Consider the following 20,448-nt stretch of genomic DNA (forward strand, 5'->3'; position numbering starts at 1 on the left):
AGCCGAGGCTCGGCGTGACCTCCTGTGGTTTGGAAAATTCTCCATTCCGGCACCGGTCAGGTCCCGACCAGACCAGAGAGGTCCAACCTGTACTATCGATCGATTAGTAATATCAACAAATAGTACTATCGATGGGCTAGTAATATCAGCAGGTTGTGAGTACTATCGATGGGTTAGAAATATCAGCTAGTAGTGAGTACTATCGATGGGCTAGTAATATCAGATAGTAGTGAGTACTATCGATGGGTTAGAAATATCAGCTAGTAGTGAGTACTATCGATGGGTTAGAAATATCAGCTAGTAGTGAGTACTATCGATGGGTTAGAAATATCAGCTAGTAGTGAGTACTATCGATGGGCTAGTAATATCAGATAGTAGTGAGTACTATCGATGGGTTAGAAATATCAGCTAGTAGTGAGTACTATCGATGGGTTAGAAATATCAGCTAGTAGTGAGTACTACTGATGGGTTAGTAGTATCAGCCGGTAGTCAGTACTATCGATGGCTTAGTAATATCGGCTGGTAGTACTGTCGATGGGTTAGTATTCATAAATAGAGGCATAGAGTACAAAAGCAAGGAAGTTTTGATGAACCTTTCTAAAACACTGGTTCGGCCTCAACTGGAGTATTGCGTCCAATTCTGGGTATTGCACCTAAGAAGGATGTGAAGGCCTTAGAAAGAGTGCAGAAAAGATTTACAAGAATGGTTCCAGGGATGAGGGACTTCAGTTACGTGGATAGACTGGAGAAGCTGGGGTTGTTCTCCTTAGAGCAGAGAAGATTGAGAGGAGATCTGATAGAAGTGTTCAAAATCATGAGGGATCTAAAACAGAGTAGATAGAGAGAAAATGTTCCCATTGGCGGAAGGGTCGAGCAGCAGAGGACACAGATTTAAGGTGATTGGCAGAAGAACTAAAGGTGACATGAGGAAAAACTTTTTTAAGCAGCGAGTGGTTAGGATGGTGGAGACAGATTCAATCATGGCTTTCAAAAGGCAATCAGATAAGTATCTGAAGGAAAAAAAATTGCAAGGTTTCGGGGGAAAGGGCGGGGGTGGGACTAGCTGAAGTGCTCTTGCACAGACTCGACGGGCCGAATGGCCTCCTACTATGCTGTAACCATTCTATGATTCAAGTACTACTGCTGCATTAGTAATATAAGTCGGCAGTACTATCGATGGATTAGTAATATCAGTAGGTAGTGAGTACCATCGATGGGTTAGTAATATCAGCCGGTAGTACTATCGATGGATTAATATTATCAGTGTTCCTCCCTTGATCCTGACTCCCCCCACCCCACCCCGATCGTGACCCTGAGCTCTCCCCACCCCCAACCCCACCCCGATCGTAGCCATGAACTCTCTCCCCACCGACACCAATCGTGGCCCCGAACTCTCTCCCCCGATCGTGGCCCCGAGCTCTCTCTCCCCCATCCCCCCCACCCCGATCGTGGCCCCGAGATCTCCACCACCCCCTCCCCCCCCCACCCTGATCATGGCCCCGAGCTCCCCCCCCACCCCAATTGTGGACCCGAGCTCTCCCCCCACCCTCCCGATCAATACCCCGAGCTCCCCCCACCCCAATTGTGGCCCCGAGCTCTCCCCCCACCCTCCCGATCGTGACCCCGAGCTCCCCCCCACCCCAATTGTGACCCCGAGCTCTCCCCCCACCCTCCCGATCGTGGCCCCGAGCTCTCCCCCACCCCAATTGTGGTCCCGAGCAACTGCCCACTCCGATCGTGGCCCCGAGCTCTCCCCCCACCCACCCGATCAATACCCCGAGCTCCCCCCACCCCAATTGTGGCCCCGAGCTCTCCCCCCACCCTCCCGATCGTGACCCCGAGCTCCCCCCCACCCCAATTGTGACCCCGAGCTCTCCCCCCACCCTCCCGATCGTGACCCCGAGCTCCCCCCCACCCCAATTGTGACCCCGAGCTCTCCCCCCACTCTCCCGATCGTGGCCCCGAGCTCTCCCCCACCCCAATTGTGGTCCCGAGCAACTGCCCACTCCGATCGTGGCCCCGAGCTCTCCCCCCACCCTCCCGATCGTGACCCCGAGCTCTCCCCCCACCCTCCCGATCGTGGCCCCGAGCTCTCCCCCCACCCTCCCGATCGTGGCCCCGAGCTCTCCCCCACCCCAATTGTGGTCCCGAGCAACTCCGATCGTGGCCCCGAGCTCTCCCCCCCACTAATTGCTGCTGGGCAGGAGACTGCAGCATTTTATTTAAATGAGTTGCTAAGTTCGGGAGGGCCTTGATATTCCCGGCCTGGCCAGCATCTTCAGCCGAATACGGCCTCCCCGTTAATATCGGGGCCATGGTCTGCACTCCAAACTCTGAGCCCTCGCTCCTCCCTTTAGATGCTGTCCTAGGAGGCACAGTAAGTTGTGTAGATGGGAGCAGGATGTTACAAAGGGGCAGTGAGTGAGTGACCAAAACGATGGCAGATGGAGTTTGATGTGGGGAAGTGTGAGGTCCTTCACTCTGGATCTGTGAAAGACAAGTTGGAATATTTCTTAATGGTGTGAGACTAGGATTTGTGGAGGAGCAAAAGGATTTGTGTGTCGTGTCATGTATCTCACACTACTGTACATAACTGTATCCTACCATGCTATACATGACTGCAACTAGAGATGACCTGTAACCACAAGCTTACCTTACCACCAGGGGAGCACTTGCAGGAGACACTGGATACCTGTTCCAGACAGGTATATAAGGACAGGTCTCAGGCAAGTGTGGCATTCGAGAGCTGTGTAATAAAGGTGCAGGTCCTGAGTGACCTTGACTTCAATATGTGCCTCGTGTTTATCTGTACTGCAGGGACAGGACTTTACAGTGGCGACGAGTTACGGGATTACAGAATCCACAGAATGGCGAACAACGGCTCAGATGAAAAATACAATGCTGGAGATAATGGGGAGGACTTTATAGAAAGACTCCAGCAAAGCTTTGTAACCAAAGGCTGGTTAGGCGACGGCAAGGCAGACATGAGAAGAGCCCATCTCTTGACAAGCTGTGGCTCGAAAACATACGCTTTAATGAAGGACCTGCTGGCATCCGAGAAACCAGCAAGCAAGTCATTTGAAGAGTTGAGCACACTGGTAAGAGACCACTGGAAGCCAGAGAGCAGCCTACACATGGCCACACATAGGTTCGACAACTACAGGCTGTGTGGGCCAGAGCATAGAAACATAGAAAATAGGTGCAGGAGTAGGCCATTCGGCCCTTCGAGCCTGCACCGCCATTCAATGAGTTCATGGCTGAACATGCAACTTCAGTACCCCATTCCTGCTTTCCCGCCACACCCCTTGATCCCCCTAGTAGTAAGGACTACATCTAACTCCTTTTTGAATATATTTAGTGAATTGGCCTCAACAACCTTCTGTGGTAGAGAATTCCACAGGTTCACCACTCTCTGGGTGAAGAAGTTTCTCCTCATCTCGGTCCTAAATGGCTTACTCCTTATCCTTAGACTGTGACCCCTGGTTCTGGACTTCCCCAACATTAATAAGAACATAAGAACATAAGAATTAGGAACAGGAGTAGGCCATCCAGCCCCTCGAGCCTGCTCCGCCACCCAACAAAATCACGTCTGATCTGGCCATGGACTCAGCTCCACTTACCCACCCGCTCCCCATAACCCTTAATTCCCTTATTGGTTAAAAATCTATCTATCTGTGATTTGAATATATTCAATGAGCTAGCCTCAACTGCTTCTTTGGACAGAGAATGCCACAGATTCACAACCCTCTAGGAGAAGAAATTCCTTCTCAACTCGGTTTTAAATTGGTTCCCCCATATTTGGAGGCTGTGCCCCCTAGATCTAGTCTCCCCGACCAGTGGAAACAACCTCTCTGCCTCTACCTTGTCTATCCCTTTCATTATTTTAAATGTTTCTATAAGATCACCCTTCATCCTTCTGAACTCCAACGAGTAAAGACTCAGTCTACTCAATCTATCATCATAAGGTAACCCCCTCATCTCCGGAATCAGCCTAGTGAATCGTCTCTGTACCCCTTCCTTAAGTATATCCTTCCTTAAGTAAAGTGACCAAAACTGCACACAGTACTCCAGGTGCGGCCTCACCAATACCCTATACAGTTGCAGCAGGACCTCCCTGCTTTTGTACTCCATCCCTCTCGCAATGAAGGCCAACATTCCATTCGCCTTCCTGATTACCTGCTGCACCTGCAAAATAACTTTTTGGGATTCATGCACAAGGCGGAGGGAGTGGAGTTCAACAAAAGACTCCGCTCCCTCCCCCACAATAGGTTAAGATAGAGGTTGCACTATGCTTTTGCCATGAAGATAACCATAGCCAGCCTCAACATCAACGGCGGCAGAGGGGCACGCCGTAGATTTGACAATTTTTCGCTCCTGCGGGAGGGGAAATATGCGGTGTGCTTCCTGCAAGAAACCCACACCATTCCGGGAGACGAAGCCACGTGGCTCCTGGAATGGCAAGGAGAGGTCCGCATGAGCCACCTCACCGCCATTTCTAGTGGGGTGGCCATCTTGCTGGGCCCGCATTTTCAGCCGGAGATCTTGGGGGTCGAGGAGCCCGTGCCAGGCCGCTTGCTGCACGTAACGGTTCGCCTGGGGGACGTGCCGCTCCATCTCGTGAACGTGTACGCCCCTCAGCCCGGCCCGCAGCAAACGCGCTTCTTTGAAGAGGTGTCCACTCTTCTTGGCTCCGTCGACGTCGGCGACTGCATTGTCCTCGGGGGGGATTTTAACTGCACCCTCGAGGCGAGGGACCGCTCCGGTGCCCCGCAGTGCATGACGGCGATGGAGAAGTTGAGGGACCTGGTCGGGTCCTTCGACTTTGTGGACATCTGGCGAAATCTCCACCCCGACTCCAGCGCCTTTACTTGGGTGAGGCCTGGAGTAGGATGGTCCAGAGTCGACCGCCTTTACGTGTCTCGGGCGTACGTTTCCTGCGTCCCGGCGGCCTCCATGCGGCCGGTGCCGTGTTCGGACCACCACCTGGTGTGGGCGGAGCTCTCTTCGCTCTGCGCGAGGACGGGGTCCGCGTACTGGCACTTTAACAACCGGCTGCTGGAGGACGTGCGGTTCCAGGACTCGTTCCGTCGATTCTGGTCCGACTGGAGAAGGAAGCAGGGGGGCTTCCCCTCCTTGAGGCTATGGTGGGACGTGGGCAAGGCTCACGTCCGCGTCTTCTGTCAAGAGTACGCGAGGGGGTCGACCAGGAGGCGGGCGGCCAGAGGCGGGCGCCTAGAAAAAGAGGTGCTCGACCTGGAAGCCCGTCTCGGTCAAGTCGTTCAGGACCCGGCCCTGCGGACGGTGTACGAAGCGAAGAAGGCCGCGCTGAAGGACCTGCAACTCGTCGGGTCCCGAGGCGCGTTCGTGAGGTCGCGGATCCGGTTCCTGCGGGATCTGGACCGCGGCTCCCCCTTCTTCTACTCGCTGGAAAAAAGGCAGAGTGTCCGTAAGCAGCTCTTGACGCTGCTGGCCGACGACGGCTCTCTCGTCTCGGATCCGGAGGGCATCAACAACAGGGCCCGTGAATATTATGGGGCTCTGTTCTCTCCGGATCCGTCCAGCGAGGAAGCGCGTAGAGTTTTGTGGGAGGACCTGCCGATGGTCAGCCCGGAGGGCGCCGAAAATCTGGAAGCTCCGCTAAGCCTGGCGGAGCTGACCGGTGCCCTCGACCGGCTCTCGAGGGGAAAATCCCCGGGGCTGGACGGGCTGACCGTGGAGTTCCACAGGGCGTTCTGGGACATCCTGGGGGGCGACTACGCGCGGGTCCTGGGGGAAAGTCTGGCGACCGGGGAGATGCCCCTCTCTTGGCGCAGGGCAGTCATCGTCCTGCTGCCTAAGAAGGGCGATCTCCGCCTCCTTAAGAACTGGCGCCCGGTCTCCCTCCTCAGCACGGACTACAAAATCTTCGCCAGGGCGATGTCTGCTCGCCTTGGTGCCGTGCTGGACCACATGATCCACCCCGACCAGTCATACACGGTCCCGGGCCGGACAATCCACGATAACATCCATCTGGTCCGGGACCTCATCCATTGTTCCCAGGAGGCTGGTCTGTCGGTCGCCTTCCTATCCCTCGACCAAGAGAAGGCGTTCGACAGGGTGGATCACGACTATCTGCTCGGAACTCTGCGCGCTTTCGGGTTCGGGACGCATTTCGTCGCCCGGATCCGACTTTTCTACGCCGCCGCGGAGTGTCTGATTAAGGTTAACGGGTCCTTGACGGCGCCCCTTCGCTTTAGGAGAGGGGTGCGCCAGGGATGCCCCATGTCCGGCCAGTTATACGCCGTTTGCGTGGAGCCTTTCCTGCGCCTCTTGCGGACGAGGTTGACGGGACTGGCTCTGCAAGGGCCGGGCGTGGAGGTCGTCCTCTCGGCTTACGCCGATGACGTGCTCCTCGCGGTAGAGGATCCCGCTGACCTGCGGAGGATGCGTGAGTGCCAGGAGATTTACTCGGCCGCGTCCTCCGCCAGGATCAACTGGGAGAAATGTTCCGGACTCCTGGTGGGTCAGTGGCGGGTGGACTCCCTGCCGGAGGAGCTCAGGCCTTTTGCCTGGAGCACGACCCATCTCCTCTATCTGGGAGTCTACCTTAGCCCCGACGAGGGAGCCTGGCCGGCGAACTGGCAGGAGCTGGAGGCCAAGGTCGCCGCTCGCCTAGGGCGCTGGACAGGACTGCTCCGAGTGCTGTCCTACAGGAGTCGAGCGCTAGTCATAAACCAGCTGGTGGCCGCAATGTTGTGGTACCGGCTGGTCACTTTGACCCCTCCCCCTGCGTTTGTCGCCAAGATACAGAAGAAGCTGATGGACTTCTTCTGGAACAACAGGAAGCACTGGGTCTCTACTGCGGTCTTGAGTCTCCCGCTTGAGGAGGGCGGTCAGTCGTTGGTGTGCGTCAGCGCCCAGCTCGCGACTTTCCATCTTCAGACCCTGCAGAGATACCTTTACGTCGAGCCCCCTCCTAGGTGGTGTGCTCTGGCGAGGTATTTCTTCCGCCAGCAGCGCGACCTCAATTATGACACGCAGCTCCTGTTTGTGAACTTGGGGGGTGCCAGGACCGCCCTCCGGGAGCTGCCTGTCTTTTACAGGGAACTCATCAGGGTCTGGAACAAAGTCTCCACCAAGCGCAGTTCTCCGCCGGCTGGAGTGGCGGCCGTCCTGCAGGAGCCGCTGCTCGGGAATCCGTACCTCCACGACCGAGGTTTTATGTGGCGGTCGGAAGAGAGGGCTGTGGCTGGTGAGGTGACCAGGGTCAGGGACCTGCTCGATGGCGGGCTGGATGGCACCAGACACGCTGGCGCGGCGCCTAAACTCTGCCAACGTCCGCCACGCGGCCGATGCCATCGAGTCGCTAAAAACAGCTTTGGGCCCTGACTCCGTTAGGTGCATCGAGGAGGCTCAAGCATGTGGGGAGATCCCGTCCGAACTGACCCCCGTCCGGACGGAATTCCTCATCGGCGCCAAACCCCGGAACCTCCCTCGGGGGCCGGCGCCTCACAACTTGAGCCGCCTCGGGGAAATCCCCTCCGTGCCTTTCAGTTCCGCGCGGAGGGGTTTCCTGTACGGGCTGCTCCTGCACACTCTCAACTTTGCCATCCTCGCCTGCCGTCCGGACACGCCATGGCGTACCATCCTGCCGTCCGGAGGAGGCGGGGGTCCCCGATGGAGGGCACTCTACGCAGGGGTCCTCCCACTATTCATCGGGGACTTGGCCTGGAGGGTGGTGCACGGAGCAGTGCCGTGCAATAAATTTTTAAGCCGGTTCACGGACTCCCAGGCCGCCTGCAATTTCTGCGGTCTGGAGGAGTCCGTGTTCCATGTTTTTATTGAGTGCACAAGGTTGCAGCCCCTGTTCCATTATTTGAAGGGGCTGCTCTTGAAATTCTGGCTGCACTTCAGTCCCACTCTCCTGATCTTTGGGCACCCTGTGCGGAGGGGAGCGGGTAGGTCCGAAGGCCTCCTCGTAGGACTGCTCCTGGGCACCGCCAAGGGTGCCATCAGCCGGTCCAGGCAGCGGGCGGTAGAGGGGGTCGTTCAACCTGACTGCCTGCCTCTCTTCCGCTCTTACATCCGGTCCAGGGTGTCCTTGGAGATGGAGCACGCGGTGTCCACCGGTACGCTCGCGGCCTTCCGCGAGAGGTGGGCACCGGAGGGACTGGAGTGCATCATCACGCCCGGCAACCAAATTTTAATTTGATTTTACGTTTTAAAGCTTAATTTGTTTTAATTGCCGGTGCTTTTAGTGTCCCCTTCCCTTTTATAGGGGGCACTGGGAAAATTGTGATTTTAGTGCCCAAAAAAAAAACAAAAAAAAAAAGGAAAAAAAGAGCCTTGTAAATGTCTGGTGTGTCACCCAGGTCGGGTGGCACGGTTTAATGTTTTATGTTTTGTAGGTAGACTCTAAAAGAGTTTCATGCACAAGGACCCCCAGGTCCCTCTGCACCATAGCATGTTGTAATTTCTCCCCATTCAAATAATATTCCCTTTTACTGTTTTTGTTCCCAAGGTGGATGACCTCACATTTTCCGACATTGTATTCCATCTGCCAAACCTTAGCCCATTCGCTTAACCTATCTAAATTTCTTTGCAACCTCTCTGTGTCCTCTACACAACCCGCTTTCCCACTAATCTTTGTGTCATCTGCAAATTTTGTTACACTCCACTCTGTGCCCTCTTCCAGGTCATCTATGTATATTGTAAACAGTTGTGGTCCCAGCACCGATCCCTGTGGCACACCACTAACCACCGATTTCCAACATGAAAAGGACCCATTTATCCCGACTCTCTGCTTTCTGTTAGCCAGCCAATTCTCGATCCATGCTAATACATTTCCTCTGACTCTGCGTACCTTTATCTTCTGCAGTAACCTTTTGTGTAACAGCTTATCGAATGCCTTTTGGAAATCTAAATACACCACATCCATCGGTACACCTCTATCCACCATGCTCGTTATATCCTCAAAGAATTCCAGTAAATTCGTTACACATGATTTCCCCTTCATGAATCCATGTTGCATCTGCTTGATTGCACTATTCCTATCTAGATGTCCCGCTATTTCTTCCAAAAATTGCTGGTCACAGGAATGTGGGAAGGGAGGACCTTGAGACAATCACTAGGGGGGTAGTGCTAGACAGGCTAATGGGACTGAAGGTAGACAAGTCCCCTGGTCCTGATGAAATGCATCCCAGGGTATTAAAAGAGATGGCGTAAGTTATAGCAGATGCATTCGTTATAATCTACCAAAATTCTCTGGACTCTGGGGAGGTACCAGCGGATTGGAAAGAAGCTAATGTAACGCCTCCGTTTAAAAAAGGGGGCAGACAAAAGGCCGGTTAGTTTAACATCTTTAGTGGGAAAATGCTTGAAACTATCATTAAGGAAGAAATAGCGGGACATCTAGATAGGAATAGTGCAATCAAGCAGACGCAACATGGATTCATGAAGGGGAAATCATGTTTAACTAATTTACTGGAATTCTTTGAGGATATAACGAGCATGGTTGATAGAGGTGTACCGATGGATGTGGTGTATTTAGATTTCCAAAAGGCATTCGATAAGGTGCCACACAAAAAGTTACTGCAGAAGATAAAGGTACGCGGAGTCAGAGGAAATGTATTAGCATGGATAGAGAATTAGCTGGCTAACAGAAAGCAGAGAGTTGGGATAAATGGGTCCTTTTCGGGTTGGAAATCGGTGGTTAGTGGTGTGCCACAGGGATCGGTGCTGGGACCACAACTGTTTACAATATACATAGATGACCTGGAAGAGGGCACAGAGTGTAGTGTAACAAAATTTGCAGATGACACAAAGATTAGTGGGAAAGCGGGTTGTGTAGAGGACACAGAGAGGTTGCAAAGAGATTTAGATAGGTTAAGCGAATGGGCTAAGGTTTGGCAGATGGAATACAATGTCGGAAAGTGTGAGGTCATCCACCTTGGGGAAAAAAAACAGTAAAAGGGAATATTATTTGAATGGGGAGAAATTACAACATGCTGTGGTGCAGGGGGACCTGGGGGTCCTTGTGCATGAATCCCAAAAAGTTAGTTTGCAGGTGCAGCAGGTAATCAGGAAGGCGAATGGCATGTTGGCCTTCATTGCGAGAGGGATGGAGTACAAAAGCAGGGAGGTCCTGCTGCAACTGTATAGGGTATTGGTGAGGCCGCACCTGGAGTACTGCGTGCAGTTTTGGTCATCTTACTTGAGGAAGGATATACTAGCTTTGGAGGGGGTACAGAGTCGATTCACTAGGCTGATTCCGGAGATGAGTAGACTGGGTCTTTACTCGGTTGGAGTTCAGAAGGATGAGGGGTGATCTTATAGAAACATTTAAAATAATGAAAGGGATAGACAAGATAGAGGCAGAGAGGTTGTTTCCACTGGTCGGGGAGACTAGAACTAGGTGGCACAACCTCAAAATACGGGGGAGCCAATTTAAAACCGAGTTGAGAAGGAATTTCTTCTCCCAGAGGGTTGTGAATCTGTGGAATTCTCTGCCCAAGGAAGCAGTTGAGGCTAGCTCATTGAATGTATTCAAGTCAGGGATAGATAGATTTTTAACCAATAAGGGAATTAAGGGTTACGGGGAGCGGGCGGGTAAGTGGAGCTGAGTCCACGGCCAGATCAGCCATGATCTTGTTGAATGGCGGAGCAGGCTCGAGGGGCTAGATGGCCTACTCCTTTTCCTAATTCTTATGTTCTTATGTTCTTAATGATAGCTTCAAGCATTTTCCCCACTACAGATGTTAAACTAACCGGCCTATTGTCTGCCCCCTTTTTTTAAACAGAGGCGTTACATTAGCTGCTTTCCAATCCGATGGCACCTCCCCAGAGTCCAGAGAATTTTGGTAGATTATAACGAATGCATCTGCTATAACTTCCGCCATCTCTTTTAATACCCTGGGATGCATTTCATCAGGACCAGGGGACTTGTCTACCTTCAGTCCCATTAGCCTGTCCAGCACTACCCCCCTAGTGATAGTGATTGTCTCAAGCTCCTCCCTTCCCACATTCCCGTGACCAGCAATTTATGGCATGGTTTTTGTGTCTTCCACTGTGAAGACCGAAGCAAAATAATTGTTTAAGGTCTCAGCCATTTCCACATTTCCCATTATTAAATCCCCCTTCTCATCTTCTAAGGGACCAACATTTACTTTAGTCACTCTTTTCCGTTTTATATATCGGTAAAAGCTTTTACTATCAGTTTTTATGTTTTGCGCAAGTTTACATTCGTAATCTATCTTCCCCTTCTTTATTGCTTTCTTAGTCATTCTTTGCTGTCGTTTAAAATGTTCCCACTTACCTTGGCCACCTTATACGCATTGGTTTTTAATTTGATACTCTCCTTTATTTCCTTGGGTATCCACGGCTGGTTATCCCTTCTCTTACCGTCCTTCTTTTTCACTGGAATATATTTTTGTTGAGCACTATGAAAGAGCTCCTTGAAAGTCTTCCACTGTTCCTCAATTGTGCAACCGTTTAGTCTGTGTTTCCAGTCTACTTTAGCCAACTCTGCCCTCATGCCACTGTAGTCCCCTTTGTTTAAGCATAGTACGCTCGTTTGAGACACTACTTCCTCACCCTCAATCTGTATTACAAATTCAACCATACTGTGATCACTCATTCCGAGAGGATCTTTTACGAGGAGATCGTTTATTATTCCTGTCTCATTACACAGGACCAGATCTAAGATAGCTTGCTCCCTTGTAGGTTCTGTAACATGCTGTTCTAAGAAACAATCTCATATGCATTCTATGAATTCCTCCTCAAGGCTACCCCGTGCGATTTGATTTGACCAATCGATATGTAGGTTAAAATCCCCCATGATTACTGCCGTTCCTTTTTCACATGCCTCCATTATTTCCTTGATTATTGTCCACCCCACCATGAAGTTATTATTTAGGGGCCTATAAACTATGCCCACCAGTGACTTTTTCCCCTTACTATCTCTAATCTCCACCCACAATGATTCAACATTTTGTTCATTAGAGCCAATATCGTCTCTCACAACTGCCCTGATATCATCCTTTATTAACAGAGCTACCCCACCTCCTTTCCCTTCTTGTCTATCTTTCCGAATTGTCAGATACCTCTGTATGTTTAATTCCCAGTCTTGGCCACCCTGCAACCACATTTCTGTAATGGCCACCAAATCATACCCATTTGTAATGATTTGTGCCGTCAACTCATTTACTTTATTTCGAATGCTGCGTGCGTTTAGGTAGAGTGTTTTAATACTAGTTTTTAAACCATGACTTTTAGTTTTGACCCCTCCTGCAGCCCCTTTATATTCATACATATTGTCCCTTCCTATCACCTTGTGGTTTACACTTACCCCAGTACTACTCTGCTCTGTTGCCTCCTGCCTTTTGCATTCTTTCTTGGGGTTCTGTTCATCTGAGCTCTCACCCACTCTAACTAGCTCAGAGCCCTCTCCTGGGTTCCCATCTCCCTGCCAAGCTAGTTTAAAGCCCTCCCAACCGTACTATCAAAACCACCCGTAAGAACATTGGTCCCGTCTCTTTTGAGGTGTAACCTGTCCGACCTGTACAGGTCCCACCTACCCCAGAAGCGGTCCCAATTGTTCAGGAAACTAAAGCCCTCCCTCCTATACCAACAGGAGAGTGGAGAGCACCAGTTCCAACTGTCGCAGGACGGGAGAGTGGAGAGCACCAGTTCTAACTGTCGCAGGAGAGAGAGTGGAGAGCACCAGCTCCAAATGTCACAGGACAGAGAGTGGAGAGCACCAGCTCCAACTGTCGCAGGAGAGAGAGTGGAGAGCACCAGCTCCAACTGTCACAGGACAGAGAGTGGAGAGCACCAGTTCAATCTGTCACAGGACAGAGAGTGGAGAGCACCAGTTCCAACTGTCACAGGACGGGAGAGTGGAGAGCACCAGTTCCAACTGTCACAGGACGGGAGAGTGGAGAGCACCAGTTCCAACTGTCACAGGACAGAGAGTGGAGAGCACCAGTTCTAACTGTCGCAGGAGAGAGAGTGGAGAGCACCAGTTCTAACTGTCGCAGGAGAGAGAGTGGAGAGCACCAGTTCTAACTGTCGCAGGAGAGAGAGTGGAGAGCACCAGTTCCCACTGTCACAGGACAGAGAGTGGAGATCACCAGCTCCAACTGTCGCAGGACAGAGAGTGGAGATCACCAGCTCCAACTGTCGCAGGAGAGAGAGTGGAGAGCACCAGCTCCAACTGTCACAGGACAGAGAGTGGAGAGCACCAGTTCAAACTGTCACAGGACGGGAGAGTGGAGAGCACCAGTTCAAACTGTCACAGGACGGGAGAGTGGAGAGCACCAGTTCCAACTGTCACAGGACAGAGAGTGGAGAGCACCAGTTCCAACTGTCACAGGACGGGAGAGTGGAGAGCACCAGTTCCAACTGTCACAGGACGGGAGAATGGAGAGCACCAGTTCTAACTGTCGCAGGAGAGAGAGTGGAGAGCACCAGTTCTAACTGTCGCAGGAGAGAGAGTGGAGAGCACCAGTTCTAACTGTCGCAGGACAGAGAGTGGAGATCACCAGCTCCAACTGTCGCAGGAGAGAGAGTGGAGAGCACCAGCTCCAAATGTCACAGGACAGAGAGTGGAGAGCACCAGCTCCAACTGTCGCAGGAGAGAGAGTGGAGAGCACCAGCTCCAACTGTCACAGGACAGAGAGTGGAGAGCACCAGTTCAAACTGTCACAGGAGAGAGAGTGGAGAGCACCAGCTCCAACTGTCACAGGACAGAGAGTGGAGAGCACCAGTTCCCACTGTCACAGGACAGAGAGTGGAGAGCACCAGTTCCAACTGTCACAGGACGGGAGAGTGGAGAGCACCAGTTCCAACTGTCACAGGACGGGAGAGTGGAGAGCACCAGTTCTAACTGTCGCAGGAGAGAGAGTGGAGAGCACCAGTTCTAACTGTCGCAGGAGAGAGAGTGGAGAGCACCAGTTCTAACTGTCGCAGGACAGAGAGTGGAGATCACCAGCTCCAACTGTCGCAGGAGAGAGAGTGGAGAGCACCAGCTCCAACTGTCACAGGACAGAGAGTGGAGAGCACCAGTTCAAACTGTCACAGGACGGGAGAGTGGAGAGCACCAGTTCAAACTGTCACAGGACGGGAGAGTGGAGAGCACCAGTTCCAACTGTCACAGGACGGGAGAGTGGAGAGCACCAGCTCCAACTGTCACAGGACGGGAGAGTGGAGAGCACCAGTTCAATCTGTCACAGGACAGAGAGTGGAGAGCACCAGTTCAATCTGTCACAGGACAGAGAGTGGAGAGCACCAGTTCAATCTGTCACAGGACGGGAGAGTGGAGAGCACCAGTTCCAACTGTCGCAGGAGAGAGAGTGGAGAGCACCAGTTCCAACTGTCGCAGGAGAGAGAGTGGAGAGCACCAGTTCCAACTGTCGCAGGAGAGAGAGTGGAGAGCACCAGTTCCCACTGTCACAGGAGAGAGAGTGGAGAGCACCAGTTCCAACTGTCACAGGACAGGAGAGTGGAGAGCACCAGTTCCCACTGTCACAGGAGAGAGAGTGGAGAGCACCAGTTCCCACTGTCACAGGACAGAGAGTGGAGAGCACCAGTTCCAACTGTCACAGGACAGAGAGTGGAGAGCACCAGTTCAAATTGTCGCAGGAGAGAGAGTGGAGAGCACCAGTTCAAATTGTCGCAGGAGAGAGAGTGGAGAGCACCAGTTCAAATTGTCGCAGGAGAGAGAGTGGAGAGCACCAGTTCAAATTGTCGCAGGAGAGAGAGTGGAGAGCACCAGTTCAAACTGTCACAGGACAGAGAGTGGAGAGCACCAGTTCCAACTGTCACAGGACAGAGAGTGGAGAGCACCAGTTCAAACTGTCACAGGACAGAGAGTGGAGAGCACCAGTTCAAATTGTCACAGGACAGAGAGTGGAGAGCACCAGTTCAAACTGTCACAGGACAGAGAGTGGAGAGCACCAGTTCAAACTGTCACAGGACAGAGAGTGGAGAGCACCAGTTCAAATTGTCGCAGGACAGAGAGTGGAGAGCACCAGTTCAAATTGTCACAGGACAGAGAGTGGAGAGCACCAGCTCCAACTGTCACAGGACAGAGAGTGGAGAGCACCAGTTCAATCTGTCACAGGACGGGAGAGTGGAGAGCACCAGTTCAAACTGTCACAGGACGGGAGAGTGGAGAGCACCAGTTCCAACTGTCACAGGACAGAGAGTGGAGAGCACCAGTTCAATCTGTCACAGGACAGAGAGTGGAGAGCACCAGTTCAATCTGTCACAGGACGGGAGAGTGGAGAGCACCAGTTCAAACTGTCACAGGGCGGGAGAGTGGAGAGCACCAGTTCCAACTGTCGCGGGAGAGAGAGTGGAGAGCACCAGTTCCAACTGTCACAGGAGAGAGAGTGGAGAGCACCAGTTCCCACTGTCACAGGACGGGAGAGTGGAGAGCACCAGTTCAAACTGTCGCGGGAGAGAGAGTGGAGAGCACCAGTTCCAACTGTCACAGGACAGAGAGTGGAGAGCACCAGTTCCCACTGTCACAGGACAGAGAGTGGAGAGCACCAGTTCAAATTGTCGCAGGAGAGAGAGTGGAGAGCACCAGTTCAAATTGTCGCAGGAGAGAGAGTGGAGAGCACCAGTTCAAATTGTCGCAGGAGAGAGAGTGGAGAGCACCAGTTCAAACTGTCACAGGACAGAGAGTGGAGAGCACCAGTTCCAACTGTCACAGGACAGAGAGTGGAGAGCACCAGTTCAAACTGTCACAGGACAGAGAGTGGAGAGCACCAGTTCAAACTGTCACAGGATGGGAGAGTGGAGAGCACCAGTTCAAACTGTCACAGGACAGAGAGTGGAGAGCACCAGTTCAAACTGTCACAGGACAGAGAGTGGAGAGCACCAGTTCAAACTGTCACAGGACGGGAGAGTGGAGAGCACCAGTTCCAAGTGTCGCAGGAGAGAGCATACCCGACTTTGTGGCGGAACTTCGGAGGTTGGCTAGCTTATGTGAGTTCTCCTAAGGAGAGAAGTGCGGAGAGACTTTTTTATTGAAGGAATAGGCCACGCAGGCATATTCCGAAAGCTCATAGAAACCAAGAACTTGACCCTAGAGGCAGCAGCACTGGTTGCACAGACATTCTTGGCAGGAGAAGAAGAAACGAGGTTGATCTACACTGCGGGTACGACAACTAACGAAACATCGGAACAAGGGGTTCACAGCGTGAAACAAGCCGCTACCCCCACACACAGACAAAGGCAGGAGAGCAGGCCCTCAACAGCAGGCAGTGGCGCCAGAAGCCATTAAGGGCCACATGAACAGCCGTTCACACCTCATCAACCCACAATGCGAGCAATCAACTACAAACTGAGAGAAGCTCAAGAGATCAGCCAGACCCAGATCATTCTTTGGAAACAATGGAAGCGCTTGTGCTGGAGATGTGGGGGAAGGCACTCATCAAGGAGGTGTCGATTTCAGCATGTTGTTTGCAGAAACTGTGACGATACAGGGCCTCTGGCCCGCACATGCAGAAAAATGGCAACTCGACTGGTATACGAATCGGATGGGTCGGAAAGCGGACCAGAAGACGGTGGGGACAGTACCCGGGACACCGATGTACAGCGGGTCAACACGATCAATGTCCACTGCTCCTACAACAAGATGCCTCCAATAATGATGAGGGTCCTACTCAACGGGATACCCGTCAACATGGAGCTGGATACGGGAGCGAGTCAATCTCTCATGAGGGCTCAACAATTTGAACATCTGTGGCCGCACAAAAGAGACAGACCAAAACTCACAAGGGTCGACACCAAACTAAGGACCTATACCAAAGAAATCGTCCCAGTCCTTGGCAGTGCCATGCTCTCAATCACACACAAAGGGACAGTGAACCGACTTCCCTTGTGGATTGTCCCCGGAGATCTCCCAGTACTGCTGGGGAGAAGCTGGCTGGCAAAACTAAACTGGAAATGGGATGATGTTCATGCCATGTCGTCAGAGGAACGGACCTCCTGCTCAACAGTTCTAAGTCGATTTGAACATCTCTTTCAGCCAGGTGTGGACACCTTCAAAGGGGCTAAAGTCAAAATCTACATCACACAGGATGCTAGATCGGTCCATCACAAGGCTCGAACTATGCCCTATGTGATGAGGGAACAGATTGAACATGAACTGGACAGGCTTCTGCGGGAAGGCATTATCTCACCCGTGGAATTTAGCGACTGGGCAAGTCCCATCGTCCCAGTCATGAAGCCTGATGGATCCGTACGAATCTGTGGGGACTACAAATCTACCATAAACAGAGTCTCCCTACAGGACCAATACCCGCTGCCCAGAGCGGAGGACTTATTTGCCACATTGGCTGGAGGAAAACTTTTCTCAAAACTAGATCTCACATCTGTGTATATGACGCAAGAATTGACCGATGAGTCCAAGCTACTCACCACCATCAACACACATCGAGGCCTTTTCATGTACAATCGATGCCCATTCGGCATCAGGTCGGCTGCTGCTATATTCCAGCGCAACATGGAGAGTCTGCTCAAATCCATCCCGGGGACGGTTGTATTTCAAGACAACATACTTATCACGGGAAGGGACACCGACTCCCATCTCTGCAATTTGGAGGAAGTACTAAAGCGGTTGGATCGGGTCGGCCTAAGAGTTAAGAAATCCAAGTGCCTGTTTCTCGCGCCCGAGGTTGAATTTTTGGGCAGAAGGATTGCCGCTGATGGAATCTGCCCAACAGAGTCCAAAAGCGAAGCAATTCGTCTGGCACCCAGGCCCCGGAATGTCTCAAACTGCGCGCCTTTCTCAGGCTACTCAATTACTTTGGGAACTTTATGCAGAACTTAAGCACGCTGCTGGAGCCTCTCCACGTGCTACTCAGAAAGGGATGCGATTGGTTTTGGGGGGACGCCCAGGAACGCGCCTTCAATAAGGTACGCAACCTTCTGTGTTCCAACAGTATTTTGGCTTTCTTTGACCCAGTGTGATGCGTCAGCGTACGGGGTCGGGTGCTTTTTACAACATGTCAATAGTGCGGGTAAATTACAACCCATAGCTTATGCCTCCAGGTCACTTTCGCGGGCGGAGCGTGGGTACGGAATGGTGGAGAAGGAGGCGTTCGCGTGCTTGTACGGTGTCAAAAAGATGCACCAATACCTTTTCGGGGCCAAGTTCGCATTAGAAACCGACCACAAGCCCCTCACATCCCTACTATCCGAAAGCAAGGCAATAAACGCCAACGCCTCGGCGCGCATTCAACGGTGGGCACTCATGCTGGTGTCTTACGATTACACCATAAGGCACAGACCAGGCACAAACAACTGTGCCAACGCGCTTAACAGGCTAACCCTGGCGACCACGGAAGGGTCTGACGAACAGGACTGTGAGATAGTCATGGCAATCAATGCCTTTGAGTCCACAGGTTCGCCCATGACGGCTCGTCAAATCAGAACCTGGACGACCAGCGACCCCACATTATCCCTAGTAAAAAGATGTGTCCTAACTGGTGACTGGGCAGAGGCTCGTGATGCCTGCCCCGAGGAGATCAAACCTTTCCATAGGTGCATGCATGAGCTGTCACTTCAAGCAGACTGCCTGATGTCGGGCAGTCAAGTAGTTATGCCTCTGCAAGGCAGAGAGGCATTTGTCCGGGAGCTCCACCGTGAGCACCCGGGGATCGTTCTCATGAAGGCCATAGCCAGATCCCACATCTGGTGGCCTGGCATTGACGCGGACTTGGAGCTCTGCGTCCGAAGGTGCACCATTTGTGCCCAACTCAGCAATGCCCCAGGGAGGCCCCCCTGAGCCCCTGGCCCTGGCCCACCAAACCGTGGTCGCGGGTACATGAAGACTATGCGGGTCCATTCATGGGCAAAATGTTCCTCGTAGTTATAGATGCATTTTCTAAGTGGATCGAATGCACCATTTTAAACTCGAACACCACCTCCACCACTATGGAAAGCCTTGGAACCATGTTCGCAACGCACGGCATTCCTGACATATTGGTCAGTGACAATGGTCCGTGCTTCACCAGCGCAGAATTCCAAGATTTTATAAGTGACCGCGGCATAAATCACGTTAAGACAGCACCGTTCAAGCTGGCCTCCAACGGCCAGGCGGAGCGAGCAGTGCAGATCATTAAACAAGGCATGCTCAAAATCCAAGGTCCCACGCTGCAGGGCCGCCTGTGGCGACTGCTGCTGGCATACAGATTTCGTTCACATTCATTGACTGCAGTTCCCCCTGCGCAACTATTGATGAAACTGACCTTAAAGACAAGGCTCTCATTAATCCTCCCAGACATGCATGAAATCGTTGAGGCAAAGCGCCATAAGCTAACTGAGTACCATGACCGAAATTCAAGGGGGAGGTGGAATGAGATAGGGGACAAAGTGTTTGTGCTAAACTATGGCCGGGGTCCCAAATGGCTTGCAGGGACAGTAACAGGCAAGGAAGGAAACAGGCTACTGGTGGTACAAATGGACAATGGCCAAACCTGCCAGAGGCATGTAGACCAAGTCAAAAGTAGATTTACCAACAACACTGCTGAACCAGAGGCAGACTACAATGTGGAACTCGCAACACACCTGGTGGACAGACAGAGGGAACAACCTGAGGAAAGGGCAATCCCAACAGATAGCCCAGGCGAGACACCAACAATCATACTGAACGAAACAGACAGCCCAGGCTAGATACCAGCAATCACCCCAAAAGAACAACAGGCACCAAGGCAAACAACTGAACCACACCTAAGACACTCCACGAGAGAGCGTAGACCACCTGAGAGACTGAACCTATAAAGACAATAAGACCTTGGGGGAGGGTGATGTCATGTATCTCACACTACTGTACATAACTGTATCTTACCATACTATACATAACTGTAACCAGAGATGACCTGTAACCACAAGCTTACCTTACCACCAGGGGTGCACTTGCAGGAGACACTGGATACCTGTCCCAGACAGGTATATAAGGACAGGTCTTAGGCAAGTGTGGCATTCGAGAGCTGTGTAATAAAGGTGCAGGTCCTGAGTGACCTTGACTTCAGTATGTGCCTCGTGTGAATCTGTACTGCAGGGACAGGACTTTACATGCCCATGTGCACAAATGACTAAAAGCTGGTGTACAGGTACACAAAGTAATCAAAAAGGCTGATGGAATGTTGGTCTTTGTCTCAAGGGGGTTAGAATTCAAAAGTGAGGCAGTGATGCTTCGGTTGTACAGAGCCCTGGTCAGAGCCCATGTGCAGCACTGCACTCAGTCCTGGGCACCACACCACAGGAAGGATATATTGGGCTTAGAGGGAATGCAGCACAGATTTACCAGAATGATACCGGGGCTAAAAGGGTTAATTTATGAGGACAGGTTGCGTCGACTAGGCTTGTATTCCCTCGAGGGTAGAAGATTAAGGGGCGATCTAATCGAAGTGTTTAAGGTGGTTAAAGGAGTTGATAAGGTAGATAGAGAGAAAC

The 20,448-nt window shown here is 52.1% G+C and overlaps 1 protein-coding gene across 4 annotated transcripts in view; it reads right to left on the minus strand.

Moving 5' to 3' along the window:
• Positions 1-20,448, minus strand: part of abca3b (ATP-binding cassette, sub-family A (ABC1), member 3b) — a 188,672-nt gene that overhangs the window by 9,132 nt on the left and 159,092 nt on the right. The window lies entirely within an intron of this gene.

This window comes from Pristiophorus japonicus, chromosome 15, assembly GCF_044704955.1.
Source record: "Pristiophorus japonicus isolate sPriJap1 chromosome 15, sPriJap1.hap1, whole genome shotgun sequence".
NCBI classification, from domain to species: Eukaryota; Metazoa; Chordata; class Chondrichthyes; family Pristiophoridae; genus Pristiophorus; species Pristiophorus japonicus.